The sequence below is a fragment of the Mustela putorius genome, unplaced genomic scaffold, assembly GCF_011764305.1.
Source record: "Mustela putorius furo isolate JIRA1106 unplaced genomic scaffold, ASM1176430v1.1 tig00000253_pilon_pilon_pilon, whole genome shotgun sequence".
Lineage (NCBI taxonomy): Eukaryota > Metazoa > Chordata > Mammalia > Carnivora > Mustelidae > Mustela > Mustela putorius.
Genome location: NW_025421329.1, coordinates 737978 through 758017, shown reverse-complemented (window position 1 = coordinate 758017; position 20040 = coordinate 737978).

The window sequence follows — 20040 nt, the reverse complement described above, 5'->3', positions numbered from 1 at the left end:
ACCATGGGAAAAGCATATTTGGGATATGTGGATACCCAGAGTTGTTTTTGGACAAGCAAAGTTGCAATGCCTATTCAACATTTAAATGGAGATGTCAGGCAATCCACTGGATACACACATCTGGTCATTAAGATAGAGGCCAGGCTAGAACCTGAAGGGTGGGGTGTGTTAGTTCAATATACTCTTCAATTTTCTTGCTTAGATCCTCACAAACCCAATTCTAGCAGAAGAGAAGATGCTTATTTTCTTGTCATTGAAGTAGAATTCTCTGATTTTTCTTTGTTACCTTGAATCATTGTCAATCACTCTAACCAGGGGAAAGAAACTTCTGATTGGCCATGCCTGTGTTCTACATTCCCTAATTGAGTCAGGGCAGGCCCAGTACAAGGACTGAACATGGAAAAGGTTGAATCTTCAGAAAAATATGGCCAGATGCTTAGAAGGATGCTGGGAGGTAGAAACCATGAAAAAATAAGTGGTAGATCTAGGACTCAAAACAAGAGACCCACACTTTTGAAAACAAATTTGAACAGAAAAAAAAAAACAAAAAACCCCACACAAAATAATTTAATAGGTAACACTAAGAGAAGAAAGCAATCATCCAAGGAAGACAACCAAATACTGAAATGATGGTTCCTAATTCCCAGTTTTAGGACTCCATGTTGGAAGCTTAAACAATTGTCAGTTCTATTCTGCCAGGGTTTCTGTGATCTATTGCACTGTAATACTCCACATTGTAACCACTCCACAACTTAGTGGCTTAAAGCAAGAAGCATTTTACCTTCATGGTTCTATAGGTTAATTGACCTCAGCTGGGCAGTTCTTCTCTTGGTTTTGCTTGGGCTACAGTCAGATGGTAGGTGAGGCTGGAGTCAATCATCCAGAGATTCACCTGGAATGCTAGGGAGTCTCTCCCTTTCCATGTGGTCACAAGACCTCTCCTCTTCACATGGCCCCTCCACGTGTTCTCTTCAGCAAGGCAGCCAGACTTCTCAAATACCAATTCAAGGCTCCCAAAGGTTAGTGTTCCAAGAAGTAAGTAGAAATTGCCAGTCCTCTTAAAGACCAGGCCTGCAATGTTATTTCCGCTGGTTATACTGCCTGCCACAGCCCCAGGCCAGCCTGAATTCAATGTGGGAGTGAGGAGTGGGCCAACACAAGGGCACGGATAAAAGGAGGGGTTCACTGAAAACCTTGGAAAGCAGCTACTAAAACTGCATCATGTGAAACCCAGGATTTTTGCTAAGGCCAGTCCTGCCCAAAATGTGACCACAGAACACTAGCCTCACAAAGTGTTCATGAAAGAAAAAAGTATTGCCATGCCAATTAATTTAGAGAATGCTGCATCCTATAAATAATATTAGATTATCATTCTGTCCACTAAAAATTATGGACTCAGAGAAAATAGGCACTAGGAAAAACCCACATGATATTGTTTCATCTAGAGTCTAATGCTAGATTACTCCAAAAAGGAGATTTTAAGACAAGGGTTTGTGTACAAGGAATTTTTTTTAAATGATCTTGAGGAACGGGGAAAATGGAAGAGAGAAAGAAAAACAAAGCCACTCCAAGGTGCCCTGTTGAGTTGAAGACTGCTGTGGGCGAAGGGACTCTATATAGAGTTCCACTGAGGAGCCGTGTTAGATGCACCTCAGAACTGTCTACCTGAAAGATGGAAAAAGGCACTTTTATTCATTGGCTCCATCCCACCTTTAACAAAGTTTTCCTGTAGGTGTTATCTCCTTTACATGGATGGCTGGGTTTGCATGTTCATCAGGAGCTCTCAACAGGTTCCTTGCAGTCCTCCCAGCCTGCTGTGAAGAAGTCACTTTGGCCAAGAGAACAAGAGAAACATGACATACCCTTTTGCACATGGCAGGGTTGGCACAGCACTGGCTACAGTGAAACAATGAGCCAAAAAGATGTGAATTGAGGCACAGGCATGTTTAATGTAGGTAACATTTCTCAAACTTGTCTGGCTGAGGATCCCCTTTTCCCAATGTCAACAGCCACTATCCCATGTGGCCAATGTTGTGCAGAAGATGCTTGCGAATGCATAGGTCTAAATAGGGACTAAAGATGTTTTTGTTTTGGAGGATTGTAGTCGTATCAACTATCATTTCTGACCACACTAGTATAGGAAGCTAGAAGTTAACTATGTGAATAAAACTAGAAAATTCACAAACACATGGAGATTCAATAACGTGCTACTGAATATGCAGCGAGTTAAAGAGGTAATCAAGAGAAATTTTTTTAAATGTTATACCAAAACAATAAAACCACCATTTCTCAATTATCTTGCCTGATTTTTACAGATTGTCTTCTTTCTGACCTTCTGGTTGACTCCCTCTTAGCATTGACTGAGCATTCATGGGGACACACCTTCCCCGAATCTCCTTTCCCCATAACACCACACTCATCCACACTTCTATCACTAAGGATTCTGGTTTGTGGTGGACATAGTTAATTGCCTACATAGCACCCATTTCTGCTGAAAGCATCGTACGTGTGAACTGGGTGGCAGTGGTCCTACTCTTAGCTCAAGAGGTGAGCTATGATGATTTAAGGGACTGAGTAAATTCTATATTTGAGCCCTAATGACTGGGTGAGAGACAACATTCAATGATTCTTTGAATGTGAATGAGGGAGTCTGTCTCCCCAGTTGCTATTGGTAGCCACCTTGTGACAGAAAGACCCAGCCTGGGATAAAGTCAACACTGTGAGAAGGAGAGTTAACGTAGAGAGACCCTGGAGGGACTGGATCAGCCCTTTCCTGAAGTTCAGCCTACCTCCAGATTTCTTAGTTGCAATAAGTCTCCTCCCTGGTTCAAACCCATTTTAAGTTGTTTGTAACTGGTTACACTTGATTTGATTGTTTCTTTGAAAAAGATGACCAGATTTCAGACTGAACCATGAAAGCATTTATGAGATTACTTGCATGAGGCTTTATTTTTCAGGATGTCCCTAAACTGTAGAAGAAGAGTAAAACCCCAATACCCTTCCAGAATTTTGGAAGGAGGACTATGAAAGGGGAAGGTAATTCTTTAAAAGTAGATTTCCCAATTTGAGGGACATTATACAAAATAAGTGGCCCCAAATAACTGTCTCTTCAAAGGATCAAAGTCATGAAAGATGAAGAAAGATTGAGTAACTGTCCCAAACTAAAGGAGGCTAAGGAGACATGACAACTGAATACATGTGATCTTGGATTAGATCCTGGAACAGAAAAAGGAGATTAGTAGGACAATTAGAAAAATTTGAATAAAGTCTGCAGATTAGTTAATAATATTGAATATCTATTAATTTTCTGATTTTTAAAAAAGATTTTATTTATTTATTTGACAGAAACACAGCATGAGAGGGAACACAAGCAGGGGAAGCAGGAGAAAGAGAAGCAGGCTTCCCGCTGAGCAGGGAACCCGGTGCGAGGCTTGCTCGATCCCAGGACCCAGGGTCATGACCTGAGCCAAGGGTTTGGAGCTACCAAAATGCCCTAGAAATCCATGCATTTGTAAGACTTGGAATTCACAGTTCTACTCTGGAAGGCACCAAGCTGAAGGCAAGTCTATTTCTTTTATGTCAAAGGTCTCTAACCTGGTCTTAGAAGAATGTAAAAAAAATGTTTGTCTTGATAGTAAGACAGATGTCAATCCAGGAAATCTTAAAAGCAGGCATTTATTGTTCAATTAAGACTTTCAGCCTTAGATTAGAGAGCAAAAGGATTTGACAGAGAAATGCAGGGAAGGCTCATCTGAGTGGGTTGTTTTGGCACCTGTGAGCGAGTTGTAAGCCAACATTTAGAAGGCATGAGCCTGGAAAATAGATTTGGTGGAAAAAGAGGATGATTCACTCACCAATAATAATAGTGATAAATACTGCTGACAGGGAACTTTTAATTAGCAAATGGAAAATAAGCCCAAGACACATATGCTGAGTCCCCTAGAAGTGAGGTCAGAACTAATTCTTTTAAACAGGAACATTTTGTAGTAGCTCCTGGCCCTGGAATCAGTTGACTTTGGGGTTTTTTTGGTTTTGTTTTGCTTTGTTTTTGTTTTTGTTTCAATGTAGGAAATAATGTTCTCTCTTTCAGAGGAAATCTAATTACTTTCCCGCTGAGTTAACACAAAGATTATTCTGAAATGCATCAGAAAATCACAGTACAATGTATTTATTTCTTTCTACAAGTAAAAGGAGCATCTTGTTTTATTTTTCAGGATCATTAACTATGATTCTGATTCATATTCTGCAATTGGAAAAGGAGGCCAGGACCCCATTCTGGGAAGTGGGCTCCATCAAAAGCCTGAATTTGGAAACTTGTTTGGGGGACTTCCTGTCCTAGAATGAGGCATTGACTGGGGGGAAGGGAGACACCACCCTTGGGGCATTCAAGACCTGTGCATGAGGCCTCTACTTGAATTTCTACTTCAGAGATGGGCCATCCTATTTTAGATAGGATCATCTCTGATTTTCCATTTTTTTCCTATTGCCTGACAGCAAATGAGCTAGAATTTCCTCTTCGCTTCCCCATGTCCCCCTCCCTCCTCCTCTCTCTTCTCTTTTGTCTCTTTATTTCTCAGGTCCATGACCTCAGTCTTCTTCGCCATCATCTGCAGTTTCATTTTGCATGATTCTAGGGAAAAAAGATGTTGGGAATAGGAAAAAAAGACGTGATAACTGTTGAAGGTTCCAAGTCATCCAACTGCGGGTTCTATCCAGGGTTTGGTGTACCCATACACATACATTCTCATTTGTATTATTCCTTGAGGGCAAGTACTGATCTCCATCTTGTTCTCCTCCTTGCTTAAGTCAGAGCCCACTAACTTCCTTGATCTTTCTTTTTACCCTGGTGGGCCTTGGGTTCATTGCATTATTGTTCCCAACGCTTCACTGCGATGATTACTTCACAATATACATACGTCGACTAATTATACTGCACACTTTAAACTTCCACAGGGGTTGTATGTAAAAAAGAAATTCAGAATTCAAAGACCTGGAGTGCTGAAAGCTCCCCGGGAGCTTCAGTTTCCTCATAGATAAAGTGGGCCTAATAAATTGAATATGAAACTGTTTTTAAATCCCTAACAGATATACAGAGGGAAGTTGCTGTTGTTACATTCGCCCATCTCTGCAATAAGAAAAAAATGTTATGGAAAGATTGAATGATAGTGGCTGTTTCTGGCAAGCGAGGAACATTGCAAGAAGAACAAAAATAAATAAAATAAAATAAAAATAAAATAAAAAAGAAAATACAAGACTCGGGCTTCTTGAGGTTTTTGGCTTGGCCACCAGCTAATCACAATTCCAAATGCTGGCCAGTAAAACAACACCATCACATTTAGTTAGGCTCTTTTGCGATGTTGTGGAACATGCATTGGAAAGAGCAGGCTGAGGGTGTGATGCACCTGGGACTCCCAAGAATGCTGCAGAAGCTCAGCCAGGAGTGGCCTCGGAGACGTTCCAATCATGTAAACTGAGTGATTTTGGGAACCAAGTGTTTCTGCTTGGCTGGACATCAGAAAAATGGCCCAGCTAGTGTGGAGGTGAAGATAGTGTGCATGCAAACTTAGACCTATCCCAAGTGACTTCTCTTCAGAAGCAATGCCAGGTTCTTGGTAAGTCCTATAGCTTAAGACAGAGATTGGCTATGTTAGCTGTTTTTGTCTTCTCGGCTGCATCTTTCCAAAATAAACCCTCCTGTATAACTACTTTAATGAATGAATCTGTTACTGCAGACTAATGGATGGACTCCTGTTTAGAGTCAACAACCTCCTTCCCAATAAACCAGTGGTTTCCAAAGTGGGATCCCCAAAGCAGCAGCATCAACATTGCTGGAGAACTGAAAAATGTAGAATTTCATGTTCCATCCCAGATCTACTGAATCAGAAGCTTTGGGGTAGGGCCCAGCAATCTGGGTTTTTGCAGGCCCTCTGGGAATTCTGATTCACACTAGAGCTTGGGAACCACTGCCCTATATGGTCTCCTTTGGACTATTTAAGAACATAGCCCCAACAAGTCTTCCCTCTGCTCTGATATCATTTTTCCTTCTCCATCTGATTATCCACATCAGCACAAGTATCCATGCTGTTATTTTTTTCATTGTAAAACATTCTCTTGACCTCACTTCTCTTGCTATAGTTTTGTTCTTAGCTTCATTTTAATTTTGATAACCAAAACTCTTAAAAAAAAGCTGTCTGTATTTCCCTCCTTTCAAACTCACTCAAATTATGCTTTGCCATGAACACTCCAAGAAACTGCTACAGTCAAGGCTAACCAATGGCTTCCACACTGGTATCTAATGGACAATTGATCACTCCCTCTTCCTGAGAGAACTTAACCTCCTGGCTTTCAGGTTCCCAATCTCTACTGGTTTTCCTCTGTTAAAAAAAAAAAAAAAACAAGGGACACCTGGGTGCCTCAATTGGTTAAGCGTCTGCCTTTGGCTCAGATCATGATCTCAGGGCCCTGGGATTGAGTTCTGCAAGGGGTTCCTTGCTTAGTGGGGGGCCTGCTTCTCCCTCTGCCTGCCACTCTCCATACTTATGCTCTCCCTCTTTCTTTATCTCTCTCTCTGGCAAATAAATAAATAAAATTAAAAAAAAATAAAAAATAAAAGAATTAGAAAACCCAAAACAACACCCCTTGCCCCACCAAAGAAAACCCCACAGGCCCCAAATGGCATCATTTAGGTTCAGGCCCCAAGTCACTAAACGAAAACTTAATCCCTGACTTAACTACAGTTGTAACCCCCAGGAATATAACTCCTAGCCATGGAATTTCCTGGTCAATCTACAGATAGACCCCTTCCCCTCTGCTTAGGTGAGCAACCTTGCGTAAACTGTGCATTCCTTACTAATAAATTTTTCTTTCTTTCTTCCTTTCTTTTCTTTTTTTTCTTTTTGTATGCCTTTTCTCTTTTCTTTAGTATAGTTCAGTGTAGCTTCCCTCTGCTAGATGGAATGCTGCATGATTTGTGACTCATTTAACAAAGCCCATTATTTATTTTATTTTATTTTATTTTTTAGAGGAGAAAAGAGAGGGTAATGGGGGTGGGGAGGATCAAAGGGAGAGGGAGAAAGAGAGAATCTTAAGCAGGGTCCACGCCCAGTGCAGAGCCCAGTAGGGCTTGATCACAATCCTGAGATCATGACCTGAGCTGAAATCAAGAGTCAGAAGCTTAACCAACTGAACCATCCAGTCACCCTTTAATAAAGCTAATTAGATCTTCAAATTTACTCATTTGAATTTTAACACCTGCTACTCCCATGACTCCTTCTGAGCCTTCTTTGTGGGTTCTTCCTCATATCCTTGGTATCTTAGTACTGAATGCCAGGACACAGTTTTTGACTTCTTTATCTACACACACTTCCTTAGGGGATCTCATTTTTATTCTAATGACTTTAAACATGAACTATATGTTTATGACTCTCAAATATATATTTTCAACTCAGAAATGTCCCATGAACTCTATCTCATATATCCCACTATCAAGCTGGTAGCTTCAAGTGACTATCTATTAGATGTATCAGAAGTAACATGCCCCAATTTGACCTTCTGATCTTCCCCTACTCCATGAAGTTTTCCATCTATAGCCTTCTGCGTTTCATTAATTAAAAATGTCATCCTTCCTGAGACCAAGAAACTTGGAGTCATCTTTTATTTTTCTCTTTCTCACATAATATGTGTGCAATCAAACATAAGATCATCTTGGCTCTACCTTTGAAATGTAACCAGAATCTGACTACTTCTTATCAAACCCATTGTCACCACTCTAGTCCTCACCACCATCATCTCTTTCCTAGATTACTAACTGTTGTCTCATGCATGGTGTCCCTTTTCTTTCTCCATTGATTCTCTTTTGTAGAGTATTAGCAACTAGAATAGCTCATTTAGCTAAAACATGATAAGATTTGGGGCACCTGGCTGTCTCAGTTGGAAGAGCATGGGACTCTTGATCTCTGGGTGGTGAATTTGAGCCCCACGTTGGGTATAGAGACTATTTAAATTAATACAACTGAAAAAAAAAAAAGTAAGCTCATGTTCCTCTTGGTCTTAAAATTATGTAATGGCTTCTGTGATACTGTGGTATATAATAAGGAATATATATTTGGTCTTCATTCCACTCCTGGCACAGAGCTCCTAAAACCCTGGGAATTTCCTTAGCAATGAGAGGTATAATGATGTCTTTGTTATGTTAATGACGTGACTTTTGGAAAGCACCTGGGGATGAGAGCTCATTGCCAGGGGAACCAACAACATGAATGAAGGGTTGGAACTTTTAGTTCCACTTCCTCAGTCTCAGGAGAGGAGAAGAAGAGCTGGGGATTGGGTTCAACTGTCTATGTAATGAAGCCTCTGTAAAACAAAATAAAACCAAACAAGGCTTAGAGAACTTCCCAGTGGGTGAATACGTGGAGGTTTGGGGAGTGTGCCAAGCTTGTAGAAGACAAGGAAGTTATAAACCCTTTCCACATACCTTGCCTTATGCAACTTTTCCATTTGCCTGTTTCTGAGTTATACCCTTGTATAATAATCTGATAGTCTAGTAAGTACGATGTTTCTCTAAGTTCTATTAGCTGGTGTTGCCTTTTAATCAAACCGAAGGATGGGATCACTAAAGCCTTCAATCTAAAACTGGTGGTGGGGTGGCAGGGAAGCAGTCTTGTAGGACTCAGCCCTTAACCTGTGAGATCTGACCCTATCTCCATGTAGAGAATGTCAGAATTGAGTTCAATTGTAGGACATTCAGCTGATGTCAGAGAATTGCTTAATATTGGGGGTGGGAGGACTCACACCTTGTAACTGAGTGCAGATCACAGCTCCCTATTTCATTCAAAGTCCCCCCATTAACTGTCTCCCTGCCTCATCCCATAACTCTCTCCCCCCTTGCTTCTGCTCCAGTTACACTGATTTAGCTGCTCCTCAAACCCTCCACCCTTGCTCTTGCCTTGTGGCCATTGAACTGGTTGCTTCTTTCATGTGAAATGGCTGGCCCCTTCACTTATTCAAGCCTTTCTTCAAATACTGCTTTTTAAAGTAAAGCTGTCTTTGTCCACTCAACTTAAATTGCAGCAACCCTAGTCCGTCTTACATGTCCTGCTCTTTTCTTTTTTTTTTCTCATTGAGCTTACCATCTTCACCATAGATTACTTAAATGTTTAGTTTATTGCCTGTCTCCCTACCCCAGAAAATAAGTTTTACAATGGCAAAGATCATTGTTATGGATGAATCTTCTGCTCTTGGAACAGTTTCCAGCACATGGTCAGCACTCAATAAATATTTGTTAACGTTCAATTGAATGAATAAATGAGTGTGTGAGTAAATGCATGTGGAGTTATTTGGGGCCTTAGTGAAACTGATGTCATCACTCTGGGTCTTTGATCTTAATGTATCTTGTCCAGAGGAGTTGAAAATTTTCTTTCAGTTGTCATAACCCATCTGGATTTCATTCTTTATTGCTAACATCATTGAACATCATATCTTCAGAATCTCTGGGTGGAATAGAAGGGTGGAAGGGAAGGCAGAAAAGGAAGCCAGATACCCCGAACTGTAAATTGCAAGGGGAACTAGCATTCCTAAGCTTGAAAATATTCACGGTGGTTGGTGTTAGTTTTGTACTTAGGCCAGAAGAAAGTGATAGCACTTGAAACATAACTGCAGTTGAGTTCTGTAGACAAAAGACTGGGAAAATACAGAAAACTCCAGTGACAGCCAAAAAAAATGGTAGGCCATTTCAAATGCGGGTCATGGGAGTCAAACTGAATGAATAACAAAAAAATTGTGGCTATGACACAGAAGGGGTTTTGCACTTTTTTCAGAAGCTGCAATGAACCTGGAAAGCAGATGGTATACTGCTTCGCTATTGTTGCTAGAACAAATTACCACAAACTTTGTAATAGCATAAATTTATAATCTTACAATTCTGTCGTATGAAATGAATCACACTGGGCTAAAATCCACACATCAGTAGGGCTGGGTTCTATTCTGGAGGCTCTAGGGGAGTCTGTTTTCTCAAGTTTTCCAGCTCCCAGAGGCTGCTCGCACTCCTTGGCTCATGGCCCCACTTCATCCTCAAAGCTAGCAATGGTTATCCAGGTCTTTCTCACATAGCATTGCTCTGACACTGATGCTTCTGATTCCTTCTTCCACATTTAAGGACCCTACTGATTACGTTGTACCTAGCTGGGTAATCTGGGATAATCTCTTCATTTTAAAATCAGCTGGTTGATAGCCTTAATTCCATCTATAATCTTACTTTCATTTTGCCTTGTGTGACATCATGATTTTTAGTAAGAAATACATGCAGTAGTCCTCTCCTTATCTGGGGTTTCAATTGCTGAGGTTTGGGGACCCACAGTCAACCTCAGTCAGAAAGCAGGTGATGCTCCTTCTGACCATTCCTGGTCTGAAGTTCAGTGGGAACCCAACCCAACATCACAATGCTTACCTCATTCCCCTCACTTGATCTCATCACCTAGGCATTTTTTCATCTCACATCATCACAGGAACAGTGAAATCAATACCACAAGATATTTTGAGAGAGAGAGAGAGAGAGAGAGAGATCACATTCACATAACTTTTATTATAGTATGTTGTTATAACATTTCATTTTATTATGTTATTGTTATTCATCTGTTACTGCACTTAATTTATAAATTAAACTTTATCATAGGTATGTTTGTATAGCAGAAAACTTAGAATATATAAGGTTGGGTACTATCTTCTATTTCAGCCCATGGAAACTGGGAGACTTTGAATGTATCCCTCGTGGATAAGGGACTCCTGTGTTTGATTCCTGACACATTTCTCCTAAAACCCTTGGAATTTCCTAAGTGATGAGAGCAAGAAAGTTTCTTTTGTTATCTTAATGAGGCGACTTTTGGACCCCCACCTAAGGACAGCGGCTGGTTGCCAGCAGAACCAACCATGTGCTTAGAGGGTTGGAATTCAGTCCCAACTCCCTGGCTTCAGGGAGAGGGTTCAATCTATCACCAAAGGCTAATGATTTAATCAACCATGCCAATGTAATGAAGCCCTCATAAAAACCAGAAAGGACTTTTTAAAAAGAAAATCACATAAAAAAAGAAAAGAAAATCACAGCCCAAAATGGTGTCACTTAAGACCCCAAGTCCGTAAACCAAGGGTTAATACCAAACATAACATAACTGTGGTTTCAGACTGAGCACCCCCCCCAGCTGCCCCCACATGTAACCTTTAACCAGCCTACATGGAATTTCCTGGTCAGCACTAGGAAATTTACTGATAGACCCCTTCTGTTCCCCTTAGAAGGGCAACCTTGACTAAAACAATAGACTTTTTTTTTTTGCTAATAATTTCCTATTGCTCATTCCTTCTCTACTTTAACAAATTTTTCCTTTTATGTAGCAAAGATAGCACCTCTCTACTTACTAGATGGGATACTGCCCAATTTATGAATTGATTAATAAAGCCAGCTAAATCTTTACATTTTATTTCATTGACTTTTTAAAAAATATTTTATTTATTTATTGAGAGAGAGAGACAGCAAGTGCAAGCAGGGGGAGGGGGAGAGGAAAAGGGAGAAGCTGACTCCCCACTGAGCTGAGAGCCTGACTCAGGGCTCAATCCCAGGACCTGAGATCATGACCTGAGCCAAAGGCAGAGGCTTAACCAACTGAGCCACCCAGGTGCCTCTTGGTTGAATTTTTGTTATTAATAGACTGGTTCAGAGAGCTTCTGGGATTGGTGAATACATGGAGGTGCTGGGGGAGCGGTGTGTCTAGAGAGGGCAAGAAGCTCCATGCTTTTTTCCCATACCTTGCTCTATGCATCCTTCTATATGACCCTTCTTGACTTAGAGCCTTTTACAATAAAATGCTAATCTCATGCTAAAAAACAAAAATTCAGGGGTGCTAAGGTGGCATAGTCAGTTAAGCACCCGACCTTTGGTTTTAGCTCGGGCCATGATCTCAGGGTCCTGAGACCCTAGGTGCTTCTAGCTCAGCACCCAGTTGGCTTGATACTCTCTCCCTCTGCATCTTCCCTCCACTTCTCCTCACTGGTGCACTCTCATTCTCTCTCTCAAATAAATAAATACATTTTTGAAAAACGAAAACAGGTGTGCCTGGGTGGCTCCGTGGGTTAAAGCCTCTGCCTTCAGCTCAGGTCATGATCTCAGGGTCCTGGGATGGAGCCCCACATCAGGCTCTCTGCTCAGCAGGGACCCTGCTTCCTCCTCTCTCTCTGCCTGCCTCTCTGCCTACTTGTGATCTCTCTCTCTCTGTCAAATAAATAAAATTAAACAAAAACAAAAACAAAAATGCAACCTCATTGGCTGTATTAAGCAATTCACGAATCAGGCAGCATCCCCAACTAGAAAGTAGAAGGGGAGCTCCAAGGTCACCTTTGCTCAGAAGAAAGGGCAGGGGGTCTCATTAGGTGGATTTCCTTCCTTTGGGGGATGGAGAGGGCTCATGTGACAGTTACCTCATTAGTCGTATCAGAGAATTCCTGACTGGCAGGTTAAGACTTCATTTCTGGAGGAGACTGAACCTGCAGTTAGGTTGGGTATTAAGCCGCAGTTTGGTGACTTGGCCTAAGTGATACCAATTTGAGCCTGTGATTTTCTTTTCAACATGTATGTAAAATGTTGGCTAAATTCTGTGAGTGGTTCTAGCAAATTAATCTAACCTGAGGAGGGGGTTGTGGGAAACTCTGATACCTGTTTGTCAGTAGCACAGGTAACAATCTGGGTTTGCAAATGGCAGTTGTTTTGTTTATTTGTTTAAGATTTCATTTATTTATTTGAGAGCAAGAGAGTTCAGATGGAGAGTGAGAGGGAGAAGCCGACTCCCTACTGGGAGAGAGCTGGATATGGGACTCAATCTGAGGACCCTGAAATTGTGACCCGAGCCCAAGGCAGGTGCTTAACTGACTGAGTCACCCAGGCCCCTTTGCAACTGACAGTCTTATGGGACTGAGCCCTTAATCTGTTGGAATATCATGCTATCTCCAGGTAGATAGTGTTAGAACTGAGTTCAGTAACAGGATACCAGCTGTTTGTCTGGCGCCTTTGCTATTGTTGTGGGGAAACCCCGAAACGCCCCCCCCCTCACCCCCATGTTGGAATTGGAGGTACAGATCCCTTTTACCTTGTAAAACAGCATACTCACTGGTTCCTGAGATTAGTCCATTGGCTCTGATGGAAGATAAGTTGTGCCTTGGGTCAGAGGAACTCCGTCATTTCCACTTTCCTAGAGATCTACTTTGCTATGACTGGACTGGACCCAAAACTTAGCAGGCCTGTAACAAATATTTGAGAATTGATAGGTTGGGTTAATCTTCTGTGAACAAGAGGTTTGGAACAGATGAACTTCATCTCAGTTCTTACACAGGATTCTTCAGAAGCAAGTTCTGCAATGAAGACTCATGTGCAAGTCCTATGTTAAAGAGGGACTTCTGAGAGAAATAGGTAGCAATGTTCGGGAGCTAAGATGGGGAGAGAAAGACACCAAGCAAAAAGTGACTTCCAGCAGAGCCCCAGCTTCTGCCAGATCCCCTAGGGGGCCCTAGAGTTGAAATTATACCTCAAAATTAGTTACTTTGTCCAGGGAAGGGAGAAGGGCTTCATAGTTTAGTACCAGTCACTAGTGGGATATGAACTCCCAGACATGTCCCGTTCTCAGTAAAGTGGGCAATGTGTCTTCAGCAGCCCAAGGGATGGCCTCCGAAAAGAGTCACAAGTGCTCGCTGTTAAAAGCAAAAATACAGAAGACAAGGGAAGAGATTTGAGGGGATCTGAGGAAGCGCCAGCAGCATTCAATGCATCTTCTTCCAACCCTACTTGTAGAAATATTACTGCAAAGTGACAATGCATCCATATTTGTATGTGCAAAAATTCACATTTTGAGAATTCTGAGAGACACCCCCGTACTTGGGATACAGTTGCCCTTAATAAATACAGTTTTGCTCCCAAGAAATAAGCTTTTCCAATGATAATTCTGGCTCTAAATAACTGTGGTATATATAATTTCTACATTTAAAAAATTCCATCTTGTTGTTTCTAAGGGCATTTCTGACTTTTCTAATCCAATTCTACTATTTCTGTAGAGTTGAATAAGAAAAACGCAGTTGACAGTGTGCCTGGGTGGCTCAATTGTTAAACGTCTGCCTTTGGCTCAGGTCATGATTCCAGGGTCCTGGGATCTAGCCCTGCATTGGGCTCCTTGCTCAGCAGGAAGCCTGCTTCTCTCTCTCCCACTCCTCCTGCTTGTGTTCCCTTTCTTGCTGTGTTTCTCTCTGTCAAATGAATAAAGAAAATCTTAAAAAAAAAAAAAAGAAAAAAATGCAGTTGACTACGTGTTAGATCCAAATGTCCTTCTGATCCGTTATGGGATTAATTTGGTTTAATATTGATGTTTTGGACATTATTCATGGCATAGTTAAAAAACTATAAAAATAAAACTTGAAGCATATGTTCTTTGGCTCATTTATGAACAAATATCTCCTCAATTAAAGAAAAAAATTACTGAAAATAAAAGAAACTGAAGAGGCCCATACCTTCATGATCCTGAAACCAATGAAGGCAGAATGGGTCTCAGAAGATTAAGACATTTCAAGAATAAAGCTTTAAGTTAATCTGGTTTCCAGTGAGGGCAGGTCAAAAAGGCACTGGAAAGCAATGCAAAGTGTTGGTTTTGGATCATTTTAATGCTAAAACACATATTTAAGCCATTTGCACAAGATAAACCAACAATTTTTTTGGCCAAGAGCCTGCCAATTATGATGTTAAAAGAGAAGCATAAGAAACCATGAGTTGTTTGGGATGTAATTTGAGCCTGTTCTTTGGACCAGCAAAATTGTGAAAGACCAACATGTTCCTGTTTAGGACCAGCTTGTTTCTGTAGGCTTATGGGGCTTCTGTGTGTCAAAACTACCCTTGGAGCTGTTGATCTTTGTCCAGAAAGTGACTGGTGGAGTTATGAAAATAACCATTTGACCAATAGAGTTACAAACAAGATGTAATAATTCAACTCACCTAGAAACAGCAATGATTCACTAGTGAATATATCACATGTACTTCCAATCTATTGAGGATGTTTGATGATGATGGTGATGAAGAGGAGAAGATGGAAAAGGAGAGGGAGGAGGAGTTAGGGGAGTGGAGAGGGTGGTGGAGAGGAGATGGAGGAGACTGTGCCATGCTTTTTTTTTTATGTTACTAGGGAGCTCTGGGGCCTTTTTACTTGCTCTTTCTTTTGCTCCAAACTTCTTGTTCCAGATTTTGACATGGCTGATTGCCTTCTTCACTGAGATAGAATCCCAAAGTCATGCCCTCCATGAAGCTTTCCTAGGACTGATATGATCCTGTATTCCCTGACACACAAGAAGGCTCTATGATATTGCTGTGCTTTACACTCTTTGTAGCACTCATCACTAACAAAAATTATTTTGTCCACTTACATCTTTACGTATTTCCGTGTATCTCCTCCAGGCTTACCACTCTTAATATATGGTGGCCTCTGACTCATTTCCAGCTGCCTTCCTTTCCCATCCCTGGTTCTGTCCTGTTGCCATGAGTGCCCTTGCACATCATGGATATGGACAAGCCAGTTGGCCCATCCAAGCCCGATCCAACATACCACCATGTCTATAAGGGTGAGATACAGCATGACAAAAAGAGGACTGGTTGTAATTTACTTTGAAACTCATTTTAAAAATGAGATAGATATTTTGCCTGGATAGAGAAATGGCTAGATATATGATAAGCATGCACAGCTATATGTAACGGGTGAATCTAGGTGGGAGATATATAGGTAGCTGCTTTTTTGTTTTTTAAGTTTTCTGCATGTTTGGAAATTTTCACCATACGAAGTTGGAAGAAACACAGAAAAATAAAAGAATTGATTTGGGAGTCAGAAGATCTGTGGTTTAGAAAATCTATTGGTTTGGGAACCAGAAGGTCCCAGCTCTGCTACACTCTAGCAGAGCTAACAGTGGACAAATCCCAACCACTGTGAGAATTACATTAAAAAGTAATAGTTTGACGATGTATCAGTCACGACTCTATTGGTTGGAAGTGACAGAAAGCAATCTGAAAGTGGCTGAGAAAGAGGTTGGTACACATACCTGGGAGAGAAAAGCTTTCAAACTAAACCATTTGAAATTTCTCCCCATCTCCTATTTTTCTGTGTTGGCCTTTCCCAACACATAGTTTTTCCAACTCCATTTGGGCTTTTCCCATGCAACAGGGAAAGGGAATGGCCACAGATACTATCTCTTTTCAATTTAGTAACCCCACATATAAAAGAAGATTCTCTGTCTTGGGGTACCTGGCTGGCTCAGTCAGTAGAGCACATGACTCTTGATCTTGGGGTCACAACTTTGAGCCCCACATTGGGCATAGAGACTACTTAAAAAAAATGGAGGAGAGGCACCTGGGTGGCTCAGTGGGTTAAAGCCTCTGCCTTCAGCTCAGGTCATGATCTCAGGGTCATGGGATCAAGCCCCACATCGGGCTCTCTGCTCAGCGGGGAGCCTGCTTCCTCCTCTCTCTCTGCCTGCTTCTCTGCCTACTTGTGATCTCTGTCTGTCAAATAAATAAATAAAATCTTAAAAAAAAATGGAGGACTCTATTTCTCTAAAAATCCATGACATGAGACTTCAGGAAGAATTTTGATTGGCCAGGAATAAATCATGAGCCTGAACTTATAGCTCTAGGATTGTATGTGATTAGCTACACCAGGATCAAGTGTTTCACACCTGCTCGAGACTCTGGCTGGGAGACCCAGCAAAGACACATTAAATGGGAGTACGAATTAGTCTCCATAGTCCAAGGAACACGGTTATCAGGGGGAAGAAAGAAGAGAACTTGGAGAGAGAAAAGAAAGTGCCTATTACATAGCTGGGCTCTGAGAAGTCTTCTAATGCTAATATTTTGAAAATGCTGTCCAGACTGCTAGGCACCCAAGGTATATGCTCAGAAAGTATTTGTTCAATGAAAGAATATGTTTAAGAAGCCATAACAATGACAAATTACTTAAAATATTAGTAATGGGAAAATTCTGTACAGATAAGCTAGTCTAACCCCTTCATTTCACAGATTAAGGAAAATGAGACCCAAAGAAGTTAAGTGATATTCCCAAAGTCATGTGCTTACTTGTAGAACTCAAGCATCCTGCCTCCCATACTCCCTCTCCATCTTTCTTTCTTTCTTTTTTCTTTTTTAAAGTTTTTATTTATTTATTTGACAGAGAGAGATCACAAGTAGGCAGAGAGGCAGGCAGAGAGAGAGGAGGAAGCAGACTCCCTGCTGAGCAGAGAGCCCGATGCAGGGCTCGATCCCAGGATCCTGAGATCATGACCTGAGCCGAAGGCAGCGGCTTAACCCACTGAACCACCCAGGTGCTCCCTCTCCATCTTTCTTTAAAGCATTCTTATTTCAAACAGATTCCCTTTGCCCCTTAGCTTTCAGTAGACTAACCACCAGCTAAGGCCACCCAGACATCCTGATAGCAAAGCAAATAGAGGCTAAAAATTACAAAGAAAAGGAAAAGAAAAAAAAAAAAAAACAACAACCCTACCTTTGTTTAATTGTTATTCTAATGAGTTAAGCCTTGCATTCAACACAGGCAGGCTCTTCTAACAGAAAAAAAAGGCAGATCCATTGGCTGCTCCCACAGAGTAAACACACAGTGTGTTTACACAGCTGGATTGGTCCAGAAGGAGCCAAGGCCAAAAACAGTCTGTGAGCAGGCTGATGGAAGGTGACAGCTGGAAGCATCTGTTTCCCATTACGGACACTAGGCTACAATAGTGCTGTCTTCTGACCCTTGGGTCCAGCTTCCCTGGGGGACTGGGTGTGTTCCCAGGTCTCAGGTGCTGACAGCCAATTTACTTGCTAACACATCCTAAGGGTTCTCATGGGTTTACAATGGCTCTAGTCTTGGATTTGTAAGTAAAGCTCAGAATTCGGATAGGGTGGCTGAAGTTATCTGTGTTCAGCTCCTAAAGCAAAATTTAATTCTGTAGTAAAAATTGTCAGAGGGAATATAGGTCATTCATTTTCTTCCTTAAGCTTCCTCCCTCTCACTTTCTTCCTTCTTCCTTCTTTCTTTCTTCTCTAACTAAGCAAGGATATTGGAAGGAAATGCTACTCTTAATTTTTGTAGAAAATCAGAATTGCGCCACTCCTAACCACTCTACAGCAGTCAGCCACATCGGCCAGCATCTTGAAAAATATCTGTCCTGTCTGCAAGATGATTGTCTTAGGAATGGATATTAGACTTTGGCCACAACCAAAAGATATGACTGGTTGAAGGATGCCAGTCTTTGTTTGGTTTTCCCTGAATACAGATCCTGAGAAAGGAACTCAGGTGCAGGAAGGTTTTTGGGAAGTGGTTGTCGGAAGCCCAAGTGAGAACAAAGCATAACGCAGGGCCGCAGGAAGCACTGAACATACTTCATTGCTTGCTGCTGTAGGCTAGCATGGCTCAGTACCCTGAGAACTCTGCGAAATTTACAGGAATGACTTTCAGAATTGGGTTGAAGGACAGAAGGTGCAAGGCTTAAACTGGTCATAGTGGAAGGCTGCATTGGGGAATGTTAATGCCCAGGCACAGCCTGGAGTCATTTCATTGCATTAAGGCTGAGAAAACTACTGTGCATTAGAAATGGCCTAGGGCCCGATAGCAGAAAGCCAGGGAAGCTGACAGTGCAAGTTGGAGCTGCATGTTAGAGCTAAAATCAGAGCCAAGGAGATGTGGTAGGGACTCCAGAGGCATCTGCTAACAAAATGTGAGCAGCCAGAAAAAAACCCAGATAACTACAGAGTAATTCATGTTGGAAAATGGGATGCCATGGCATGATCCTCTCTGCTTTTTCACATCTTTGAAAATTTCTGTAGTAAGTAAAAAAAAAAGTTATAACTTAATGTATAAATTACTTTCCTTCAGTGTCCTCCTCACTTAAGAGAAACATTGCAGTAGAAGCTAAATAACCCAGTTCTCTTCCAAATATTATCAGGCACATTCTTCTTTGTAAAGATTATAAAGGTGGAGACATGTTATTGGTTCTAAACAACATCAAATAATAAGAGTTAATAATTCCAAGCAAACAATTTGCTTTATGTTTACTGGAATTGCATTGAATTCACAGAAGTAGATGATCAAGCATATGCAGATATTAACATTGGAGGGAGGGGAAAAAACCTGGCTGGTCCTTTTATTTTAAAAAGAGTGACAAAGTTACACTCAGCATCCTGGACAATGTGCATTACAGTTTTCCCAGCCTATGGTCCATGCATGTCCCCTGATCTTTTTCCTCATTGAATTTTTTGTTGGGGTTTGAAAAAAGGGGGAATAAGGAGATGGATATTTTTCTTGAAGGAAATTAAGTAGTAGATGCCTTTCTTTTATATTTAACACCCAGTGAATTGATTAGCTAGATAACTGTCATCCTTAATATTTCAAAAGACCTGAGAGCAATTGCACTGACACAGGTTAGAAATTTGAAAAATTGGCTCTGAAGACAGGTTAGATGGAATTTTGTTACTGCCACTTAAACTGCTAGGGGATGGCAAGAGCAATGCTTGAGCCAGACTCCCAAGATAAAGGTGTGCAGAGCAGGACTGGGAGTGATTTTCACTTGTAGTTAAATTCTGGGAACAGAGCAGGTAACAACGTTGTCCAAGAAATGGAAGGGAGCCTATCTGTGCATTTTTTCATGAAATTAAATTAATTAATTCATTAATTAATTTACTTATTTATAATTTTTTATTTGAGTATAGTTGACACACAATATTACATTAGTTTCAGATGTACAACATAGTGACTTCTCTATGCATTTGAAAAAACCAAACATCTTTTCTTCTATTTCTGCCCATTCCATTTAATATCGCTGTATAAAAAACCACTCCACATTCAATGACATAAAAAAAAAAAAACCCACCGTTTTATTATGCTTATAGAGTCTATGAGTCAGGAATTCAGGCAGGGCACCCTGGGGATGGTTGTATCTGTCCTCAAAGCCAGGGTTGAACTTTTTGGTCCTATGTAACAAGGGATC